The sequence below is a fragment of the Schistocerca americana genome, chromosome 7 (genome assembly GCF_021461395.2).
Source record: "Schistocerca americana isolate TAMUIC-IGC-003095 chromosome 7, iqSchAmer2.1, whole genome shotgun sequence".
Taxonomy (NCBI): Eukaryota; Metazoa; Arthropoda; class Insecta; order Orthoptera; family Acrididae; genus Schistocerca; species Schistocerca americana.
This window is the reverse complement of record NC_060125.1, coordinates 311,865,651-311,889,665: the sequence shown is the minus strand read 5'-3', so window position 1 is coordinate 311,889,665 and position 24,015 is coordinate 311,865,651. Positions and strand designations below refer to the sequence as shown.

The window sequence follows — 24,015 nt, the reverse complement described above, 5'->3', positions numbered from 1 at the left end:
TATTCTCTTAGGCTTGTTCCTGTAATGACAGTTCATTAAAATACCACGACATAGGAACACACAGCCCACGCCGTTCGTGGAAGAACCCAAGATTTCCATTTCTTTTATTTCACTGCACTTCTGCTTGTACATATATTAAGCATAAAATAGCGATTTTTTTCGTAATTTCTTCGTACGTAATATATGGCTGAGAAAGTTGTGATACCCCTACCACTTTGGCAGCTGCCAATGCTTGTTTGTTTTCATCCTCAATCGTAGTTTGCACAGGTGTGGAAACTCATGATACAGTGTGATAAATTGTAATAAAACAGTTTTTCACTATACATCTGCAGCGAATCATCGACATAAGCGAAGTCCGCCATCATGTCCAACTTTTCGTCAATCAAAATTTCCCGCAAAAACGTCAGACACGCTCTATACTCGACAAGCACGTCCAACAGCACCGTACACGGTCAAATATTTGACAAGCACAGTTAAGTTTGACAAAATATTTGAGAGTTTACGGGGGCCTCAAGACTAACATCGGAGCCAAAAGGCTCGTTGCTTTTTTGGTTTACTCTAAATTGTACATTCTGCAGTAAGTATGTAGGTGTGGACCTAGTTAGAGGTCATTGTTACTAAGGTACGCGGGAAGAACCGTGCAGATTTGGAACAATACCAGCTGTACATTTGCAGGGAAATGTCCGAAGTCCGACTACCAGCGAAGCTGTGTATGGGGGTTAACCGCTTACCTATAACTCAGAGGTGCAGCCAATCAATAAGCCGCCCTCTCACTGGACGTCAAAACGCGCGTGGACGAGGACGTGATGACGTCACAGCGTGGAATTCCACGTTCTACTACACTGCCGTGCGTGAAATAAAGGACCTGACTTGCCAGATTTTTTCGTAGTAGAGAGGAACGTGAGCAGTGAGTCGCGACGTCGTTTTTCGTCACAAGCAGAACATAGAATCCGCCATATTGTATGGCGGTAAACGTCGTATACAAGTTGTCACATAGTTACGAACAAGTTTTCAGAAATCAAGGAGTGTATTCGTTTTTCGTAGTTCAAGGCATGGATCATAATGTTTATTTATAATCAGGTAATTAATTTCGGTTGATGATGACCATAGTGACCTGCAACACATTTCTACTCAGGTCTGAAGATGGTCAGTACCGATCGAAATTAGTTACCGCATTACAAATAAACATTTTGACCGAAGAGTGGAATTAAACATCATATTTGGTGGGTTTTCGTTCTTATAGAATACGTGGTAAGAATATCAGCAATTTGAGGATCTCTCGAAAACGAATCGTTTTAGCTACGATTTGTTGTAATAAAACGTCAGGATACTACACAGAAATTGTGTGGTTTGCGAGTCAAATAAAGACAACTGCCACCGGAGAGCGCTGAGAGCGGAAATCCCGTTAATCAAATCGTCTTGTGTGCTGACTGCGCTCTCTCTGTCTCTCTCTCTCTCTCTCTCTCTCTCTCTCTCTCTCTCTCTCTCGTAAGGTCGCATCCACTTCAACGTTAGCTGCTTCGTCCCGCGTGGGAAAGACTTTGCTATTACCTTTTACCCATCCATACTAAAATTCAAATATATTTCTGGCAATTAAAATTGCATTACCATGAATACGGCATGCAAAAATCGTTAACACTGAAATGACGTGCACACTACTTGCTTGGTTATTTAAATGACTAACTCTTTAATGCAGTGGTCGTCAAACTGTGGAATCATGTGTTCCTGCGTCCCGCGGTTTTCAGCTGTATTTTATAATAAGCATCTAGCAAGTAACAGCAGAGTCCGAAACGTCAACTAACGGTAAGAGCTTCCTAACAATTTGTTTTCCTTACTCAGTGACACACGAAAATACGTACAGAGACAATAATATTAATTTTAAGATGTGCTTGATTTTAATTGACATTGGTGAATTCGGCTGTGACGTAAGCAGAGTTTGCAGCTTACGTCAGGTTCAAAATGGCTCTGAGCACCATGGAACTTAACTTCTGAGGTCATCAGTCCCCTAGAACTTAGAACTACTTAAACTTAACTAATCTAAGGACATCACACACATCCATGCCCGAAGCAGGATTCGAACCTGCAACCGACGGGTCGCGCGGGTTTTCATCAGAGGCAGGCTGGAATGTAGCGCGTCCATTGTGGTGTTAATAGAAATGAGAAGCGAAATATTTTATTGTTTGTCTTCCAATGTTGACAGCTGACGAGCATGCGCAACTAGCGCCCGTCAGCTGCTATGGTGTAAATGTCGAAAGGAACTAACATGGTGAATGCACTTTACACAGACGGTCGTCTTCAAATGTGATACATGTTTGTGGCAAATAAAATGATCTCAAATTATGTCTGTTGTAGTACGAAGCAATGAGTAAAAGAAAAGTGACGTTCAAAATATTTAGTAAACATCTGTGACGGTGTCTTACATCGCAGTTACTACTATGAATTAATATAAAATACTAGTTAATGTAGATTATCAATTAATGATAGGATCGATAACGGAAAGTGTGGTAAAGTGGCCTGGACGAGGAAAATGGCCACTGCACATTTTCTGACTTAAACAACACTGCTGCCTGTCCAGAAGTGGTCAGACTAGTTCTAATACAAACCATCATTGTTGTCAATAAGTTTGATGGAGAGAGCTTGTTCCGTTATTTTTTAGTAAAACCTTTTCTGATTTTCAGTCGTCGGATGTAAGGTAAGACATTTATAGTACCCTTGTTACCGCCGGCCGCTGTAGCCGATCGGTTCTAGGCGCTTCAGTCCGGAACCGCGCTGCTGCTACGGTCCCAGGTTCGAATCCTGTCTCGGGCATGGACGTGTGTGATGTCCGTAGGTTAGTTAGGTTTAACTAGTTCTAAGTATAGGGGACTGACGACCTCAGATGTTAAGTCCCACAGTGCGTACAGCCATCTGAACCATTTTGAACCCTTATTACCTCATTTGCATGGATAATAATATTTTTTTTTATAATATGGATGTTTAAACAACGTCTTTTGGCCTGCAAGTGTAGTCCCTGGTTATTTATTTCAGTGATATAGTTTCTTCTGTGGACCACAAATGCTGACATGGCGTCCGATCGTGAAAAGTGGGCACGCTACCTGTCGGTAAAAGTGGCCGAGGTGTTCACCTCAGTAAGAGTTAGCTAACGTCCAAATAACATGCATAGTCCTGTAGAAAAACCTTGTTATATACAAAGTTATGATCCGACATTCTATCCCTTTGTGACAATTTTGAATTAATTTATATTATTTAATAACGCCTCTATTTTGTTATATTTGGCGCAATAGGAAAGTCCGATTGGAAACGGTCTGCTGCAGTCACATGGTGTTCTTTCGGGTGCTGGGGCACGAAGATGCCTAAAAAATGTGTCTGGACATCAGAACAGCAAACATGGGATCCTAATGCGATGGCACAGGCCACGGTACCAGCTTAGGTGCGGAGAATTGGTCACTATGTAAGCCTTCAGAAACACGCACGTAGCTACAACATATTATTTTCTTTTCACTTACAAATATTTGGCGTGATACCTTATAATATGGTTGGTTGATGTGAGGGGAGGGGATCAAACAGCGAGCTTATCGGTCCCATCAAATTAGGAAAGGATGGGGTAGGAAGTCTGCCGTGCCCTTTCAAAGGAACCAGCCCGGCATTTTCCTGAAGCGATTTAGAGAAATCACGGAAAACCTAAATCAGGATGGCCGGACGTGGGTTTGAACCGTTGTCCTCCCAAATTCGAGTCCAGTGTGCTAACCACTGCGCCACCTCTCTCGGTAGTTTGACAACCACTGCTTTAGTGCAAACTGTAAAATACGGGGGAAACTCGGCATTTCATCTAACCTAAATACCTAAAATGCCGATTGGAGAGGGATACTGTGCAAGTTGTTTTCCCGCTCGCTGAGGCGGTAGCGAACTGCAGCAGGCCCGCGGCTGCCGCTGGTTGCCCCACCGTCGTCGGCTGGGCGCCCCGGGTCACGCAGCGCCTCGCTGCGACAGGCAGTATATAACTCACGAGAGCGCAGCGCTCGTTTACTGCTTGAGATCTCTGGAGCCTGCAGTCGGCCACGCGCGCGAGATGCGGTCTCTGATAACCGAGATGAATTACGGCGCCGCGCCGATATGCATCGCGCTGCCAGCCTGACGGCAGACAATCTTGTGCACCGCGAGCCCTTTCCGTATTGCGATTCCAGAATTAATTCACCGCCTTTGTGTTTGCAGATTCGCTGAGGAGCTCGTGTCGCACGCATGAACTGATTAAGGCATCCCTAGTGCTCGTTATTATGTTAATGGCCTCTTAAAAAATTTTGGATGCTTGGTTCTCCGCAGCTTTTAGATGAGTTCGTAGCGTTTTTGTTTTGCATGTTGGTATTCTGGTTGTTTTGGGTTTATTTATCGAGTGCCTTTTTCATATTTACATATTGTCATTCTGTTATTTGGCGGTAGTGAGAGAAACTGTGCACGCTAGAAAATGGAGTGCCAAATGGAGAGATTAAAACATTTCCGACGTTCTTCTGTTTGAGTTCAACAGAGGGGTGACAGCAGTAGAAGCAAAAACATGGTTCAAATGGCTCTGAGCACCATGGTACTTAACGTCTGAGGTCATCAGTCCCATAGAACTTAGAACTATTTAAACCTAATTAGCCTAAGTACATCACACACATCCATGCCCGAGGCAGGATTCGAACCTGCGAACGTAGCGGTCGCGCGGTTCCAGACTGAAGCGCCTAGAACCACTCAGCCACACCGGCCGGCTGCAGTAGAAGCAGCCAGAAACATTCGCGCCGTGTGCGGTGATAATGCCAATGGACAGAGCACGGCAAGAAAATGTCTCTCTTATTTTAAAGTGGATCGTTTTGACAATAGTGACTCTAATGCAAGGCCGTAGGGATTTGATGAAGTGCCCTCGAGAACTCGCATATGTGATGAACTCCGATCATCCTACCATCGTGCGACGTTTCCACGCAGTGGGGAAGTTTCGAAAAATAGGTGTATGGGTACCGCATGCTCTAAGCTAAAATCACAAAAACCAGCTGGTGGCCATGTGTGTAACTATGCTTGCTCGTGAACAACACATTTCTGTCCTGTATCGTTACTAGAGACTGGTGTCTTTATGCTGACATAAGGAAAAGAAAGAAAGGGTTGAGACCAAATAAAGCAGCAACTCCCCGTATACAAAGACCTGTGAACATCCACAAAAGATAATGTTATGCAACTGGTGCAGCAGCGTCGGTATGGTACACTACGAACTGCTTCACCGAGGTGTAAACATCACAGCTGACATTTGTTGTTAAAAACTGAGACGTCTTGGGGACGTAGTTCAAGAACAACGACCAGGCAGATTGCGTGAAGCGACACTACTCCACGATAACGCTCGCCTGCACTTTGCTACACTGACAAAAAAAACACTGTCCAGGAGTTTAGTTGGGAAGTCATTAGGACCCACCTTATTCGCCTGATTTTGCGCCCTCAGACTTTCACCTTTTCCGCTCTCTATCCAACAATCTTCAAGGAACTTACTTTTCAGATGAGAATGCGCTCCGACCATGACTCGGCGAGTTCTTCGCATCAAAACCACGCGATTCACCTACATCATACTGCGCAAACCACCTAATGGTGTGTGGCAGAGGATACTTTCGGTACCACTACTGATCCCTCCAACCCTGTTCCACTCGCGAATAGTGTGTGGGAAGAATGATTGTCGGTAAGCCTCCGTATTGGCTCTAATTTCTCGAATTTTCTCCTCGTGGTCAATACGAGAGATGTATGTGAAGGGGGGGGGGGGGGGGGGGGGAAGTAATATGTTGTCTGACTCCTCCTGTGAAGTGCTCTCCTGGAATTTCAGTAGTAAATCTCTCCGTGATGCACAACGCCACTCTTTTAACGTCTGTTAGTGGAATTCGTTTAGCATCTCTGTAACGTCCTCTCTCCAGCTAAAAGATCCCGTGACGAAATGCGCCGCTCTTCGTTGCATCTTCTCCATCTCCTCTATCAGTCCTACCTGATAGGGACCCCAGATAGATGAACAATACTCAAGAATCGGGCGAACAACCGCCTTATAAGCCACTTCCTTTGTGGGCGATTTACATTTCCTTAAGATTCTTCCGATGAATCTGAGTTTTGTGTCTGCTTTTTCCACTATCTGTTTTATTTGGTCATTCCACTTAAGATCGCTCTGGATAGTTATGCCCAGATATTTTACGGCAGACGCTGTCTCCAGCTGTTTGTCATCAATAGTGTAGCTGTACAGTAGTGGATTTTATTTTCCTGTGTATGCGTAATATGTTACATTTATTTACGTTCGGGGTCAACTGCCAGAGCCTGCACATTCATCAATTCTCTGTAGGTCGCTCTGCAAATTCTTACTATCTTCTGGCGTTGCTACTTTGGTATAAACAGTGTTGTGTTGGCTGAAGGGCCAACATCGTGTTACTAGAGGAGGCCGAAATGCACGCGTTTTAGCTCATGCAGGCTGCCGTGAGGAGGGAAGGACTCTACTGACGTGAGGTCTGGAACACGACAAGGAATTAGAATTCAGAAAGTGGACGTAATTAGTTGGATACTTAACTTTAATCCATTAATTGAGAACGTCGCTCTTGAAGGTACACGATTCACAATATCAATAGTAACTGAATATGGGGCCTTGCTAGGTCGTAGCAAATGACGTAGCTGAAGGCTATGCTATACTGTCGTCTTGGCAAATGAGACCGTATGTAGTCAGTAAACCATCGCTAGCAAAGTCGGCTGTACAACTGGGTCGAGTGCTAGGGAGTCTCTCTAGACTAGACCTGCCGTGTGGCGGCGCTCGGTCTGCAATCACTGATAGTGGCGACACGCGGGTCCGACGTATGCTAACGGACCGCGGCCGATTTAAAGGCTACCACCTAGCAAGTGTGGTGTCTGGCGGTGACACCACAAACAGCTGCATCATCTGCGAATAGTCTTAAAGAGCATCCGACGCTTACTACTAGATTATTTATATACATTGTGAACAGCAACGGTCCTATCACACTTCCCTGTGGTACTACAGATATTACCTCGATTTTTACAGTCGCGAAATGTAAAGGTTACCCCAGCGTTGAAAGACTGTTCTCAATAGTGAAGATGAATACATTGTTGATGACTAAAGTATCTGTTATGTTTATGAAGAATATGGAAAAACGCTACGAAATTATGCACCACCCCAGTGCATCATTTTCTACGACATGACACAGGATGACAGCTGAGACTATCGATGTCGTTTTTTGCACCCCGCAATGTATATCTGGTCTTCAAAAACACACGCGACGTTTTCAGAATCCGTCGCTCGCTACGCACGAATTATAGGTGCTAAGCTCCCACTATTATGCCAATATGGCTAGACAGTAATTCATTTGATCGAAAGACTGTTTTTAAGTTTCCTACTCTGATCTTTTTCCAAGATAAATAAGTTACACCCCGTCAAGCTGAATAATTTTTTTCTGTGTTTAGTTTTCGTCGCCTTCACTTCAACGCCAGACATGGTTTCATCAGTTAACTTTTAGACACGATTCTGGCATTCTGACAGGGACATTTTTCTTGCTAGAAGATGCAATCGCTATCGGGCAAGACAACAAACACGAGGGGTACAGATGGTCCGCAATAATGTTCACGTGGTCTACAGCTGTCATGGTGTCTTCCATTATTCACACAGGTCCCATGAAAACCCAGCTGCATGTCTCCAATGGCATAATATCGCTGCAACCAGCCTGCGGGAGGGTCGCGGTACATGTTTCGAGCAGCCATTAGTTTGGATGATGGGGTCCGGACTCGACAACTGACTTGGTGCAAAAAAAGAATGGTGATTCATCCGTCCAGGTGATTCGTTTCCTCTGATCTTCGGTCCCATCTCGATGATCGCGTTCCCACTGCAATCTTAATTGACGATGTTGTTTGGTCAACATAATGCAATATGTTGTTTGTAGGCTTTTGATTGCATTGGTTTCCGGTGCTTGAGAGGAAACAGAGTCGATGGTGGAATCAGAAAAATAGGCTCGCCCAAGGGAGCGTGTTAGCGCCAGTCCTATTCAACATATATACAAATGACCAACAAACTCCAGGCAAAACCAAAACTTTTGTATATGAAGACGACCTGGTAATAACAGTTCAAGACAACAGATTTGAAGCCATCGAGGAGAAACTAGAAACCGCCCTTTCTACAATGTCAACCTACTACAAAGAGAATTCTCTAAAACCCAATCCCTCCAAAACTCAAGTGAGTGCATTCCATCTGAACTCGAGGCAGGCAAAGTACAGGCTCAATGTTACCTGGGATGGGACATTACTAGGACACACAGATACTCCCACCTACCTTGGAGTCGTGCTGGACAGAACATTGACATACAAATATCATTGCGAAAAAACACGCAAAAAAGTAGAAGCACGAAATTCCCTAATAAGAAAGCTGTCCAATAGCAAATGGGGTGCCAAGTCTACCGTGGTCAGAACTTCAGCCCAAGCTTTGTGTTTCTCAACTGCCGAATATGCCTGCCCGCTATGGTGCAGATCCGACCACGCAAGAAAGGTAGATATTAGCTTGAATGAAACATGCAGGATAGTGACAGGCTGCATGAAACCAACCCCCATAGAAAATCTTCACAGGGCCGCAGGTTTCACAAACCCTGACTCACGTAGGAAAGCCCATGAACATACCGAGAAGCTAAAACAAACCTTTGATGCCCGTCACTCAATATTTGGCCTAGAGTGTGGCCCCAGCAGACTCAAATCCAGACGCCGTTTCCTAAGTTGTGCCTTAGATGAGCCCCCCTTCCCCCCCCCCCCCCCCCCTCCCATCTACTATCCACTAAGAGAGACCCACCAAGCGGCGTTTCTGGTGATTGGAAAACCTGGAGAATGCATAACCGCATCAGAACTGGGGTAGCTCCTGTGAAATCTAACCTGATCAAATGTGGTTTGTTGGACGAAAATGACGACAAATGCGACTGTGGTACTCGACAGGGCATGGAACATCTCCTACAATGCCCTGCCTGCCCCCACAGATGCACCCTCGACGACCTATGGCTGGCTAAAGAAGAAGCATTGGACATTGCCCAATACTGGGCAAACAAATTGTAGTTCCCGGACACGAAAAAGTAAAGTAAAGTAAGTTGTTTTTAGGTAGAAGGCATAGGTTTGTTGGTGCTTCTAGGAACCTCTGCTCTCAGAACAGTACACAGAAGGAATTTAGGAGTGGCTTCATAGAAGGCTTCGCATGTGAATAAACAGAACGAACTAAGATTTACGACGATCGCGTTCCCACTGCAATCTTAACTGACCATGTCGTTTGGTCAACATAATGCAATATGTTGTTTGTAGGACGAAGGCATAGGTTTGTTGATGCTTCTAGGAACCTCTGCTCTCAGAACAGTACACAGAAGGAATTTAGGAGTGGCTTCATAGAAGGCTTCGCATATGGATAAACAGAACGAACTAAGATTTCCGAGATCTGAAGATTTTACGTAACAGCTGTCAGTCATACACAGAGTTCCGTGGTCATTAGAAGGCGGTTAAACTGACTTCCCTCAGTCGTTATGTTCGCTTCCTTAATGTTACAGTTGTATAATATACCGCAGATACGGTGTTACATCGATGTGCTGTGTCCTAGGTATCCAACAGCTGATCCTGAAGCTGATTTATTGCTGACTGTTCGAAATCTATTTTGACCACAGAGAACAAACTATGGCGAAGGTTCTATAGCCTCGTCAGTTCGTAAGCAGTGAGTAAAAGAAACTATCTTATTCACTCGTACGGAACGATCAGAATAGATAGAGGAGGTGCACCAAGAAAGCAGAATGTTTCTGCATACTTGAAAGTAAAATCCGAGGCGTCACCGTGCACGGCTTGGTGCGTAAGAGTACTGAACTTGAAGCCACATGTTGCACCTTACAGTGCGTGACTTTCTCCTTTCCGAAAGTGGAAAGCAGAGTGAGTGTGAGTGAGTGTGTGTGTGTGTGTGTGTGTGTGTGTGTGAGTGAGTGTGGCGCGCGCGCATGCGCACTGAAGCGGCTTTCTACGCCCATCGCGACGGGACGCAGTCTGTAATTAGTCGCGTTGGTCGTCTCCTGAAAGCGGAACAGCACTTCTTATCCTGGACAAAGGGATTCATACTGGCTGGTGATTATCCACCGTCCGATAGTTCTGCCGCCTTGTATGTCTATTACGATCGAAAGTTACAACTTTCTTACTTGCCTTCATTTCGCCTCCTTTTACTTGGAACGTTTCGTTGGCAGCGAAGGGAAGACGTTAAAGGTGAGGGTTCTTAATAGGAATCGTTCTCTAAACTGACTAGTAGCATACTGAAGCCAACTTACAGGGGTGCAACAAAAACATTATAACTACTGCCAACCGCGAGATTGAATGCCTCCTGTTGTAAGTAGGCTGTTTATGTTTTCTTTATGTAAGTAGGCTGTTTAGGTTTTTTTATTGGTAACGCCACCTCTGTATGAAAATCACTGGCTGCGCTGTGGGCAGTCTGTGTCTGCTTTGCATTGTTGTAATACTCGCCATTGTAGTGTTGGGCAGCGGCAGCTGGATGTGAACAGCGCGTAGCGTTGCGCAGTTGGAGGTGAGCCGCCAGCAGTGGTGGATGTGGAGAGAGAGATGGCGGAGTTTTGAAATTTGTCATGAACTGCTATATTTATATATGATGATATCAAGGTAAATACATTGTTTGTTCTCTATTAATATCTTTCATTTGCTAACTATCCCTATCAGTAGTTAGTGCCTTCCATAGTTTGAATCTTTTATTTAGCTGGCAGTAGTGGCGCTCGCTGTATTGCAGTAGCTTGAGCAGCGAAGATTTTTGTGAGGTAAGTGATTTGTCAAAGGTATGGTTTAATGTTAGTCAGGGCCATTCTTTTGTAGGGAATTTTGAAAGTCAGATTGCGTTGCGCTAACAAAATATTGTGTGTCAGTTTAAGCACAGTCTCGTGTATAATTGTTGAAAGGGGACGTTTCATACTGTGACGTTGCCGGCACGTAACATATTAAGGAAAGTACTGGGTGACTATAATAAATGTGCAGCTACTCACCTAGGTCCAGTGTGGGCTGTAATTGTTGTACAGCAGCGGAACATGGCAAGTGTTTTAATTCGTTGGAAAAAATTACTTCTAATTTTCGCCACCAGGCGCAAATCTGACGCTGTGAATGCAAGAAAGACACTTAGAAATGTTTCCATATGTAATACATTAGGAACGGTACAAAGGCAGAAACAAGTGATAAAGGCGTGATGATTTTATTACTAACAGCCGCTTACACAATTTGTTAAATACGAGCACCGGAGTAGTAGACGAGATGCTGTACAGCGCCAGATTTGGGCCTGGTGGCCAAAATTTGAATTACTTTTTTCCAGCGTAAATCGGTTCCACTTTAACGAAAGAAATATCTACCAAGTTCGGCACCATACTATAATTACAGTCAACAATGGAACGCCGTGAGTAGCTACAGTTTAATTATAACCACCCGGTATATAAGTGGAGCAGAGACGAATGCAGAATCATTCTACCGACGATAAAGGCCGCAAAAGGCGAAATACACCGATATAAGAGACTTTGACAAAGGGCAGATTGTTGAGGCCCTGCGCCTGCGAAAGAGCATCTCGGCGAAGCTGGTCGGCTGTTCGCTTGCTAATGTCGTCAGCAATTATGGAAATTAGCTGAAGGCGACAAGATGGACTTGGAAGCCTCATCGTACAACGCATAGGTCGGAGGTTGAACCTCTCTCTCTAAAGCAGGATGGGCGGTAATCCGTGACAGAGCTGACCATAGAATATAAAGTAGGTGCACTCAGAAGCGTTTCGGAACACACCGTTCAGCGCACACTGTTAAACACGGGTCTCCGCAGCAGGCGACTCCCTACGTGTTCCCTTCTTGACCCAACAAGTCCTCAGCTGGCACGAGATCAATGAGATTGGACCGCGCGTCGCTGGGAACGAGTCGTCTGGACGACGCTTTTTTTGCTACACCAGGTAAACGTTCGTTCAAAAAACGGCTCTGAGCAGTATGGGACTTAACTTCTGAGGTCATCAGTCCCCTAGAACTTAGAACTACTTAAACCTCACTAACCTAAGGGCACCACACATATCCATGCCCGAGGCAGGATTCGAACCCGCGACCGTAGCGGTCGCGCGGCTCCATACTGTAGCGGCCAGAACCGCTCGGCCACTCCTAAACGTTCGTATCCGGATACGCCGTCATCCAGCTTACGACTGCTTATAACTTGCGCTGTGGCGGAGACGCACACATCTGTGGGATAAATTATGCTATGGAGGAAAATCACAAACCTTGCATTGGACCCATGACAGTTATCGAAGCCACCACGACTGCTCTGGACATTCTTTCTTTCTTTCTTTCTTTCTTTCACTGGTGCCATGTCCCGCGCTGACGAAGGGTCGGCATTGTTAGGAACGGATTTGGCAAGGTTAGTGGAAAGGGGTGGCCAGATGCCCTTCCTGCCGCCACCCTGTACCCCCCAGGACGGAATTAGTGTACCCCTACTATCTGCATCGAGTGTAATTAATGGAATAGTGCGAGCGTGTTCAGATGTCTGCGAGTCGTGTAACTGAGGCAGCACGTGGGGACCAGCCCGGTATTCACCTAGAGGGATGTGGAAAACCGCCTATAAACCACATCCAGACTGGCCGGCACACCGGCCCTCGTCGTTAATCCGCGGATTCGATTCAGGGCCGGCGCGCCTACCCGAGTCCAGGAAGCAGCGCGTTAGCGCTCTCGGCGACCCTGGCGCGTCACGACAGCTCTGGACTATGTGAGTATTATTGCACACCACCAGCACCCCTTCATGTCTGATGTCTTCCACGACGCTACCACAAGAACAGAATCGTTCTGTAATGGTTTCAGGAAAGTGATAGCTATCTCACGTTGTTTTCTTGACCACCAACGAATTCACCTAGATTTCTTGACCAAATACGTTGCAAGTCTCAGTCACGGTCAGAACAGTGTTCTCTGTGCTTGTGGGTACATTATATTGGATCTCAGTGCATTCGAACGTGGGCAAACTGTTGATGCTTCCGTAACGAAGGTACCCGAAGTGTTTGGTGCTTCAAGAGGCGCCATATAGAAGATTTATACCTCATATAGGGATAACTGAAAAACATCATCCGCTAAGTCACAACTCGGACGAGAGAGTGTTGAATGCTGAGTGGACGTGGCAGACGGCAATTGAAGAGGATTGTGAAGAAAAACAAAAGGACGCCAACTGCAAAAGTCACTGTTCTGTTGAATGCCGCTCTCACGAATCCTGTCAGCAGCAAGACAACACGAAGGGAGTTCCATAAGCAGGGAACGGCAAGGCGAGCTGGAATTAGAAAATGAAAACTTTCATTCAGATTGTGACGTAGCAGATGATGCTTTTTCCGCTTTCCCCGTACGCGGTATAAATTTTCTATACGGTACCTCTTGAAGCATCAGACACTTCAACTACCTTGGTTACGGAAGCACTCACTAGTGATGCCGTAACAAAAAAACGTGTTGCCGACGATATAAAATCTGGACTATAGAACAATGGAACGAAGTCATTTGGCCGGATGAGCGTTGCTGCATACTGTTTCCAACTTCTAGCTCAGTTTATGTTCCAAGAGTGAAACATGGCAGGGGTTCTGTGATGATTTGAGAGATCATGGTTATTTTGTAAGGTCGCATTTCTGTCAAGGATTATGAGGCCATTTTGGCTGACGATGTTTATGCCGTGGTACAGTATTTGTTTCCCAGTGGTGATAATGTGATCAAAGACGACAGTGGCCCTGTTCGCGCAGCTCGCATCGTCCAGAACTATGAGCACGAGGATGAATTCTCGGCTCTCATATGGTCACCACAGTAACCAGCTCTCAATATTATTGTTCCTTTTTGGTCTAATTTGGAGAGAATGTTGGGTGAATGCTAACCATCTCCATTAATATCGCCAGAACTTGGCACTATTTTGCAGCAATAATGATAAAAAATTGCATTGTAAACCGTACAGGACCCGTATTTATTCATTCCGAGACGACTGGAAGCTGTTTTGAATGATAACTGTTTTCCCACACCACATCAGGCATAGTAACGCGTTGTGTTTGTGGTGTTTCCATATTTTCGTCCATCCCCTGTAGGTGATATGAGGTACGAAGTACCCTCAGCGTTGCAATGTACAGTGGCTTGAAACTTCCTGACAGATTAAGACTGTGTGCCGGATCGAGACTCGAACTCGGGACCTTTGCCTTTCGCGGGCAATTATGGAAACATCCCCTAGGCTGTGGCTAAGCCATGTCTCCGCAATATCCTTTCTTCTAGGAGTGCTAGTTCTGCATGGTTCGCAAAAGAGCTTCTGTGAAGTTTGGAAGGTGGGAGACGAGGTACTGGCAGAATTGAAGCTGTGAGGACGGGTCGTGAATCGTGCTTGGGTAGCTCAGTGGTAGAGTACTTGCCCGCGACAGGCAAAGATCTGGAGTTCGAGTCTCGGTCCGGCAGACAGTTTTAATCCGCCAGGAAGTTTCATATCAGCACACACTCCGCTGCAGAGTGAAAATCTTATTCTACAGTGGCTTGTTCAGCACGCTTGTCGCTGCAGACATTCCTTAGTTTGCTATTTGAGTCACTGTGCGCCACTAACGTAGATAACAAGAGTCCAGTTTCTTATATTGATTAAAACGTTACGTAGGACTATCCAAGTTAAAAGCGATTGTAAAGTCTTTTCCTAAACGCGCACTGTGCAGAGAGAGACGCAAAATAATCCGCAAAGATGACACCGTGCCTTCTGGAGGAAAGGAAAGTGTTCGAGACTCGCTGTTGGGCATGGACGACGCGTACTGCGGCCAGCACTTAGTATTACTGGCACAAAACACGCCGACAGCTGGGCGCCGGCACTGTTTCGAAAGAACGCCAGGGCGGCGCGGTAGCGAGCGCGCTGTATACTGTATCTGTGTTAAGGTCGGCGCGCTGGTCGCGTACGAACAGAGAGTCCTACGCCTAGTAACTGTCTTTCGACACAACGAAATAACGTATGGCGGCAACTCTACTTCAATATGAATGAGCCTAAGTCACAGTTGAACGTGCAAATCGACCTAATGTACGGTCCGTTTTGTTTTCGTTTTTGGGCGCAAAAACAACTAGGGTTATACGCACCCATGTCAAAACTGTAGAACAGGAAGACAAAGAGAGGAGTTAAAAACGACTACACGTAAATCCTAATCGAAGGAAGATAAGACAGCTAAAAACAGGGACGTGGAGAAAGGTCTATAAAATACGCCATAGAGATCCGGGTATTTTTTGAAAATGGTTCAAATGGCTCTAGGCACTATGGGACATCATCTGAGGTTATCAGTCCCTAGACTTAGAACTACTTAAACTTAACTAACCTAAGGACATCTCACACATCCATGCCCGAGGCAGGATTCGAACCTGCGACCGTAGCAGCAGCGCGGTTCCGGACTGAAGCGTCTAGAACCGCTTGGCCAAAACGGCCGGCGTCTATTTTTAAAAGAAATGTGAACGATGTTACAGAATTTGTTTTATGATACTGTGAAAGTACCGAACAGACTATTTTTTCGAGACAGTTTAAAGCGACATTCAGACGTTTCTCGTAGTACTTGAAGAACTCTAAAGATCGCAGAATACTGCCGCCTGCGACTGACGTCAACCTAAGACACTGGTTTCAACTGTTCGTCATCGACAAGCGCTTCGAGCCACACCACTTCTTCATATGTCTGAAGAGATGATAATCGCCAGGCGCAGATCAGGGCTGAAGGAGCGTGAACCAATACATCCACTTTGAACTTTCGCAGTTTGGTTGCAACACGTCGTTCTGTAGGCGGACGCGCGTTGTTACGCGGGATAATCACGCCACAGCTCAACATGCCACGAAGCTTATTTCGAATGACCCTTCTCAAGTTTGTCAGTGTGCTACACTTTCAGCGTTAACTGTGGCATTTCTCTCTAAGAACTCCACCAGCAAAATTACGTTCCTGTCCCAGAAGACAGCTAAGAGCGGGGTCGCGCACTGGTTAAAACACTGGATTCGCATTCCGGAGGACGACGGTTCAAACCCGTGTCCGGCCATCGTGGTTCAAATGGTTCAAATGGCTCTGAGCACTATGGGACTTAACATCTGTGGTCATCAGTCCCCTAGAACTTAGAACTACTTAAACCTAACTAACCGAAGGACATCATACACATCCATGCCTGTGGCAGGATTCGAACCTGCGACCGTAGCAGTCGCGCGGTTCCGGACTGCGCGCCATGAACCGCTAGACCACCGTGGCCGGCCGGCCATCGTGAATAAAGTTTTCAGTGATATCCCTAAATCTCTTCAGACAAATGACGGGATGGTTCATTCGAAGGGACACGGCCGCTTTCCTTCTCCATCCTCCCCTCGACCGAGCTTGTGCTCCGTCTCTAATGACGTCGCTGTCGACCAACATTTGTCAACAATCTCCTCCTCTTCCGGAAGACAGTTGCCATGAGGTTCCTGCTGAAAAGCGTGACGACGCTTTGTGGTGTGGGTTTTTCTGGTGACCCAGTACGGCCTAACTGCATTGATTGAAGTCCTGTTTCAGCATTCAGGTACCCCTCTAGTGTCACAATCTGATCGGGAAAAGCATCGCCTTCTCTTTCTTAACGCACAAGAAAGGACAGCGCTGCTGCCATATGATGAGGCTATTGTTCTTCAGAAAAGAGTTCAGGTACTCATCTGGCATTTAATTTTCCGGTAGCCCAAATCCTCGGTAATCACTTTGTGCTGAAGAGTATGACTAATCTATGGAAAATGGACACACAACTGTGAGATGACTCTGCGGTTTTCTTTCCTCAAACAAAGGAATCATGTCCGCCTTCGCGATACTCGGTCGATGACTTTTCTCTTCATCAAGCACATTGGATCGCTTTTGTTGAACATATGGCACCATTGCCTTAATGTCATCTTCACTCATTATGTTTGGCCCATAAAATTCACAAAGTTCGCTATACATTTCGCTAGCCTTACAATTTTTCGGCACAAGAAACCTTACTGCAGACGTATCTCGCAACTGGTAGAACCTGTGACTTCAGTATATATTTTGGAAAAACGTGGCTCGTAGACGAACAAAGACACGACCTTGATTCTCTGCTACGCACAGTGCACTTGTCCAAGTTCCATTCCACAGCAAGAGCAGCACCACTCTCCCCACTATTACGCACGCTAGGCTTACATTAAGACGGATTTTACTTTATGAATAGCCGTCGTGAATAACTGTTTTACAGTAATTTTCGGTTTGTTACGTAAATGAAGAAGTTTGAAACTAACGACGAGTAGCAGAAATGAGATCAGCGATAAACGTAACTTCGGATTCGGGAACCACGAAGTAGGCGAAATCAAGGAATTCTGCTACCTTCGAAGCAAAATGATATAAGAAGGACGAAGTAAGGAATTCATAAAAAGCAGAGTGGCAGAGGCAAAGTGGGCATTGCTGGCCGAAAGAAGTCTACAAGTATCAAGCATCGTACTCAGTTTGAGGAAGAAATTCGTAAGGTTTACGTTTAGAGCACAGCAATGTATGGAAGTTAATCAGGAACAGGGAAAATCGGGAAAGAAGGGAACTGAAATGATTGATATGTGGTGCTACAGTAATATGTTTAAAATTAAACTAATAAGATAGAAGATGAGAAGCTTCTCCGCATAATCGGCAAGGAGAGGAATACGAGGTAAACATTGACCAGTGTAAGTGTAAGTAGGCTGTTTAAGTTTTTATATTGGTAACGCCACGTAGCGCTCTGTATGAAAATCACTGGCTGTGCTGTGTGCAGTCTGTGGCTGGTTAGCATTGTTGTAATATTCGCCATTGTAGTGTTGGGCAGTTGGCTGTTAACAGCGCGTAGCTTTGAGCAGTTGGAGGTAGAGATGGGTCGAACTCGTTCATTCCCGTGAAGCACTTCATTCATTTCACTCTTTGCCGTGAAGCGTTCAAATGAAGTAGTTCATTCATGAAGTACGGAAGCCTGGCGAAGTTGTCCAGTTCGCCGCTCAGCCGCGGCTACGCTCGCTTCGCCTCGCTCGTACAATAAAGCTTCGTAATACTTCATAATTTTACCAACAGATGGCCGAACTATGAAGTAACGTTCACGTAACGTTTTGCGTCTTACAGCGTCTGAGGTAACTTAAATACAGCATGGTCGAAGGGGACAAAGGAAAGATAAATAGAGAAGCCTGTCACATATAAAGAAGGTATTACGTTTAACCTTGCTCGACATTTTTTCATGAAGCGCCAAAAAGAGTCTTCATCTGCCAAGTGAAACCTTATTTGTTGTGTTTATGGACTGAAAACTAGGGCTACTAACGAAATTAAGTCCAATTTTATGTTCCTTTAAAAATTAATCCACAATGTAATGAGTATGTTTACCACTGTCACAAAGTTTATATACCTACGTTAAGTAATTATTCAGAAGTTTTCCTGTAGATTTTATTTTTGTTGAGAATAATAACCGTCTAAATTCAAAACGTAAACTGTCACCTGTAGTCATTGGTACGATTCCAGGTAAAATCCCTCTTTATTTTATTCGGAAAGCAACTTTTGTGTCTGTTCACGCTTATACAATGGCTAGCAACTCGCGATCGCGTAGAAGTAGTGAAATTTGGGGTTTCTTCGCCGATTTAGGTGATGGGAAAGCAAAGTGCAACTGTTGTTGTAAGTGTGATTCGTCGACAGGCAGTAGAGGGAGGACTGAAGTGAAGGGAGAATGAGTGACGTAGCGCCAATGTAGTGGGAGAGGGAGAGGGGAAGAGAGTGAGTGAACGAACTAGAAAAAAAGTGTGGAGTGTGCTATCTGTGGAGAGTTTGAAGTACCAGTTCATTGAAATTGAGTGGTTAGTTCACACTTCACTGGAGTGAAGCGTTCATTTGAACGACTCATTCACGAGCTCCCCACCACTAGTTGGAGGTGAGCCGCCAGCAGTGGTGGATGTGGGGAGAGAAATGGCGGAGTTTTGAGAGCGGATGATCTGGACGTGTGTCCATCAGAGACAGTAAATGTGAAAGACTGGATGTCATGAACTGCTATATATATATTATGACTTTTGAGCACTATTCAGGTAAATACATTGTTTGTTCTCTATCAAAATCTTTCATTTGCTAACTATGCCTATCAGTAGTTAGTCCCTTCAGTAGTTAGAATCTTTTATTTAGCTGGCAGTAGTGGCGCTCGCTGTATTGCAGTAGTTCGAGTAACGAAGATTTTTGTGAGGTTAGTGATTTGTGAAAGGTATAGGTTAATGCTAGTCAGGGCTATTCTTTTGTAGGGATTTTTGGAAGTCAGATTGCGTTGCGCTGAAAATATTGTGTGTCAGTTCAGTGTTGATCAGAATAGGTAAAGAGCGAAATGTCTGAGTATGTTCAGTTCTGCTCAGCTGTTAGAAAATCAAATAATGTAAGAGGTTTATCAGCACAGTAATTCATAAATTTTTCTAAGGGGACGTTTCAGAAGGAATGGAATGATATTACATGTGTTAAGACATAAAGGTATAACTACCATGGTACTTGAAGTTGTAGAGTGTAGGAACTCTTGGGGAAGACAGCGACTGAAATATATCCAACAAATAGTTGAGAACTTTGGACGCAAATGCTGCTCTGAGATGAACACGTTGGCACAGGATATAAATTCGCGGCAGACCTCATCAAACCAGTCAGAAGACTAATAACCCACAATAAATAAGATGAAAATTAAATGGGAAGAGAAACATTTTATACGTAGTCCTCTTTTACGATAATGGAGGTATCATTAGTGTAACAGTAACTAGTGATTAGCATCGTTAGCTACTGATACAGTCAGAGATCATATTTCTAACGGCCAACCTAAATTTTGCTGTTATAGAAACTGAGCCGGTCCGGTGTCGATTCCAAAGATTTGCTTCCATCTCGTGGAAGCATGGTATCGCTGCGCGCTAGGAGGCAGGCGAGTAGTGGCATCCTTAGTTAAAGCTGGAATGCATGGTGGCTCGAGAACTGTCTGTCGGCGCAAAAATGGCTCTGAGCTCTATGGGACTTAACTTCTAAGGTCATCAGTCCCGCATTCTGCCTTGTGTCTTAGCCGAAGTGTTCGCCAGTTTTGAATGCTTTCGTCTTGAACGGGTGAAGTCGTACCAGGCCCTTGATGGTGTGGGGCCTATACTGGGGCGCGGTGTACTGTGTATCCATTGCCACATTGAATTTCAGAAGGGGTCGGCCGGTATAGGCGCGGAGTGCGGTGGCTTTCACGGTTCAAAATAAAAGAAGCTTGGAATATGTTACGGCACCTTGTGCTGCTAGCACAACGTTACTGGTTTTGAATATCTTTATTGTTCTTTTGAAATTGTAAAGTAGCAGTGGCAAGCCACGTGCAGCTTTATTTGTCTGTCGTTAAGTTTAAGCATATTCTGGCTTATTTAATTCACAACTACCCCCGCTTGTAATTTGTTTGAGAACAGAACAGATAACAGTGCAGCTATTTGAAATTTGGGATCTGAGCTAGTAATTTTAATCGGTGTAGTCGCCATCTTGGTTTTAAGTTTCATTTATTTTATAGATAATTTTCAAGCTCATGCCAATGCCTGAACTTTTGTGCAGTCTTCGAGTTTTATCACGTTTAAGTGATGTTCACTATTTGTTCATTTGTTAGTTAAAAGTCACATATAAAAATGGTTCAAATGGCTCTGAGCACTGTGGGACTTAACATCTATGGTCATCAGTCCCCTAGGACTTAGAACTACTTAAACCTAACTAACCTAAGGATATCACACACATCCATGCCCGAGGCAGGATTCGAACCTGCGACCGTAGCAGTCGCGCGGCTCCGGACTGAGCGCCTAGAACCGCAAGACTACCGCGGCCGGCAAAGTCACATATAGTCACGAGTCAGGTGGGTTTTCCTTTAAAGGGTGTTTTATATTAACTTAGCGGTTTCTTGAAATATTTCATGTGGAATAAGTGCCTTATTTTGCGTGTGTTTTATAAGTGCCTGTCCATACTTTTCTAAACTGTTGTGTGAAGCTGTAATCAGGCGGCCGGTGCTGGCGTTCAGTGAGACACTGTAGCTGGATGTTTCTCGAACTAGAATCATTTCTTGAATGCAGTGATGTACTGATTTAATTTCACGAGTTTCCATTTTGAATTAATTTTGTAAATTTTTTATGTAATCAATTTTTCAGTTCAAAGTTCGCTTCCTATGCATGGTCTGTTTAAGCACCTTACACAACCGAAGCCTGAGAGTTTATTCCTGTGGTTCTTTTCTGATTAATTCTGTGTTTCTGTTTGTGCGTTTGCTCTTTGCATTAAGCAATTTTTGTTGAGGTCGTCATTAATTGAAGTAAGTAAGTAATCTGAGTAGATATTGTAGTCAAAGCACAACGTAAGGTGGTTGTAAAGCTTAAAGTAAACTAACCACAGTTCAAGAACTGCCTGACCTCAGTCCCGTGTTGCTCAACGTATCCGCTTCTTCAGTACATAAGCAGCGACTTCACCGTGCAAGATGTCAGTGTCGCCAGTTTGTGTACCACACAACAATGTTTTTTAGGACAGCTGTCTTGCGGTGCACGATGAGGTTGCGTTTCTGTCAGCCCTGCAAAGCGGACAGCATGTCGCAGCATGTCAGAACGTTAAGAAATGATAATTAAATGGACACCCTAGCTGCAAACAGGCGTTGATGTACTTCATTGAGGACATGTTGAAAATGTGTGCCCCGACCGGGACTCGAACCCGGGATCTCCTGCTTACATGGCAGACGCTCTATCCATCTGAGCCACCGCGGGCACAGAGGATAGAGCATCTGCAGGGACTTATCCCTTGCACGCTCCCCGTGAGATCCACATTCCCAACATGTCCGCACAACTACATTCGTAGTGCGCCTAATAGATGTTTGCCCATCATACTCATTACTCGTGGCAGATTAATCTACCAAGTCCCGTACGAGTTCGGGCATAGCGTGTGCTTTCGCACAAGAAGGTCAGTGGCCGGGAAGCCATATTTTAACTATATATGACGGTAGTAACTGTTCCCGAAAGAACAGTTACCGTGGATGACCATGCAGCTTTGCTAGAAATGAAATGATAATTAAATGGACACACACTCTGCAAACAGGCGTTTATGTACTTCATTGAGGACATGTTGAAAATGTGTGCCCCGACCGGGACTCGAACCCGGGATCTCCTGCTTACATGGCATCTACACTCCTGGAAATTGAAATAAGAACACCGTGAATTCATTGTCCCAGGAAGGGGAAACTTTATTGACACATTCCTGGGGTCAGATACATCACATGATCACACTGACAGAACCACAGGCACATAGACACAGGCAACAGAGCATGCACAATGTCGGCACTAGTACAGTGTATATCCACCTTTCGCAGCAATGCAGGCTGCTATTCTCCCATGGAGACGATCGTAGAGATGCTGGATGTAGTCCTGTGGAACGGCTTGCCATGCCATTTCCACCTGGCGCCTCAGTTGGACCAGCGTTCGTGCTGGACGTGCAGACCGCGTGAGACGACGCTTCATCCAGTCCCAAACATGCTCAGTGGGGGACAGATCCGGAGATCTTGCTGGCCAGGGTAGTTGACTTACACCTTCTAGAGCACGTTGGGTGGCACGGGATACATGCGGACGTGCATTGTCCTGTTGGAACAGCAAGTTCCCTTGCCGGTCTAGGAATGGTAGAACGATGGGTTCGATGACGGTTTGGATGTACCGTGCACTATTCAGTGTCCCCTCGACGATCACCAGTGGTGTACGGCCTGTGTAGGAGATCGCTCCCCACACCATGATTCCGGGTGTTGGCCCTGTGTGCCTCGGTCGTATGCAGTCCTGATTGTGGCGCTCACCTGCACGGCGCCAAACACGCATACGACCATCATTGGCACCAAGGCAGAAGCGACTCTCATCGCTGAAGACGACACGTCTCCATTAGTCCCTCCATTCACGCCTGTCGCGACACCACTGGAGGCGGGCTGCACGATGTTGGGGCGTGAGCGGAAGACGGCCTAACGGTGTGCGGGACCGTAGCCCAGCTTCATGGAGACGGTTGCGAATGGTCCTCGCCGATACCCCAGGAGCAACAGTGTCCCTAATTTGCTGGGAAGTGGCGGTGCGGTCCCCTACGGCACTGCGTAGGATCTTACGGTCTTGGCGTGCATCCGTGCGTCGCTGCGGTCCGGTCCCAGGTCGACGGGCACGTGCACCTTCCGCCGACCACTGGCGACAACATCGATGTACTGTGGAGACCTCACGCCCCACGTGTTGAGCAATTCGGCGGTACGTCCACCCGGCCTCCCGCATGCCCACTATACGCCCTCGCTCAAAGTCCGTCAACTGCACATACGGTTCACGTCCGCTGCCGCGGCATGCTACCAGTGTTAAAGACTGCGATGGAGCTCCGTATGCCACGGCAAACTGGCTGACACTGACGGCGGCGGTGCACAAATGCTGCGCAGCTAGCGCCATTCGACGGCCAACACCGCGGTTCCTGGTGTGTCCGCTGTGCCGTGCGTGTGATCATTGCTTGTACAGCCCTCTCGCAGTGTCCGGAGCAAGTATGGTGGGTCTGACACACCGGTGTCAATGTGTTCTTTTTTCCATTTCCAGGAGTGTATTAGGCGCACTACGAATGTAGTTGTGTGGACATGTTGGGAATGTGGATCTCACGGGGAGCGTGCAAGGGATAAGTCCCTGCAGATGCTCTATCCTCTCTGCCCGCGGTGGCTCAGATGGATAGAGTGTCTGCCATGTAAGCAGGAGATCCCGGGTTCGAGTCCCGGTCGAGGCACACATTTTCAACATGTCCTCAATGAAGTACATCAACGCCTGTTTGCAGCTAGGGTGTCCATTTAATTATTTCATTTCTAGCAAAGCTGCATGGTCATCCACGGTAACTGTCCTTTCGGGAACAGATACTACCGTCATATATAATGTCAGAACGTTGTTTTCAGCTCTCGCACTGGCTGTCTGACAAATATTAAGTTTAGCAACTACAGCAAAGAATGTTACAGCATCTGCTGGAGATAAGAGAGCGGTATGTTA

General features: G+C 45.7%; 1 protein-coding gene and 2 non-coding genes across 3 annotated transcripts in view; 1 reads left to right on the top strand and 2 right to left on the bottom strand.

Annotated features, from left to right (window-relative positions):
- Positions 1–24,015, bottom strand: part of LOC124622361 — a 479,351-nt gene that overhangs the window by 343,623 nt on the left and 111,713 nt on the right. The gene's annotated exons all lie outside the window — the stretch shown is intronic.
- On the bottom strand, positions 21,677–21,751 carry Trnat-ugu. The gene has a single exon. It is a non-coding gene; the product is annotated as a tRNA-Thr (tRNA).
- On the top strand, positions 23,687–23,761 carry Trnat-ugu. The gene has a single exon. It is a non-coding gene; the product is annotated as a tRNA-Thr (tRNA).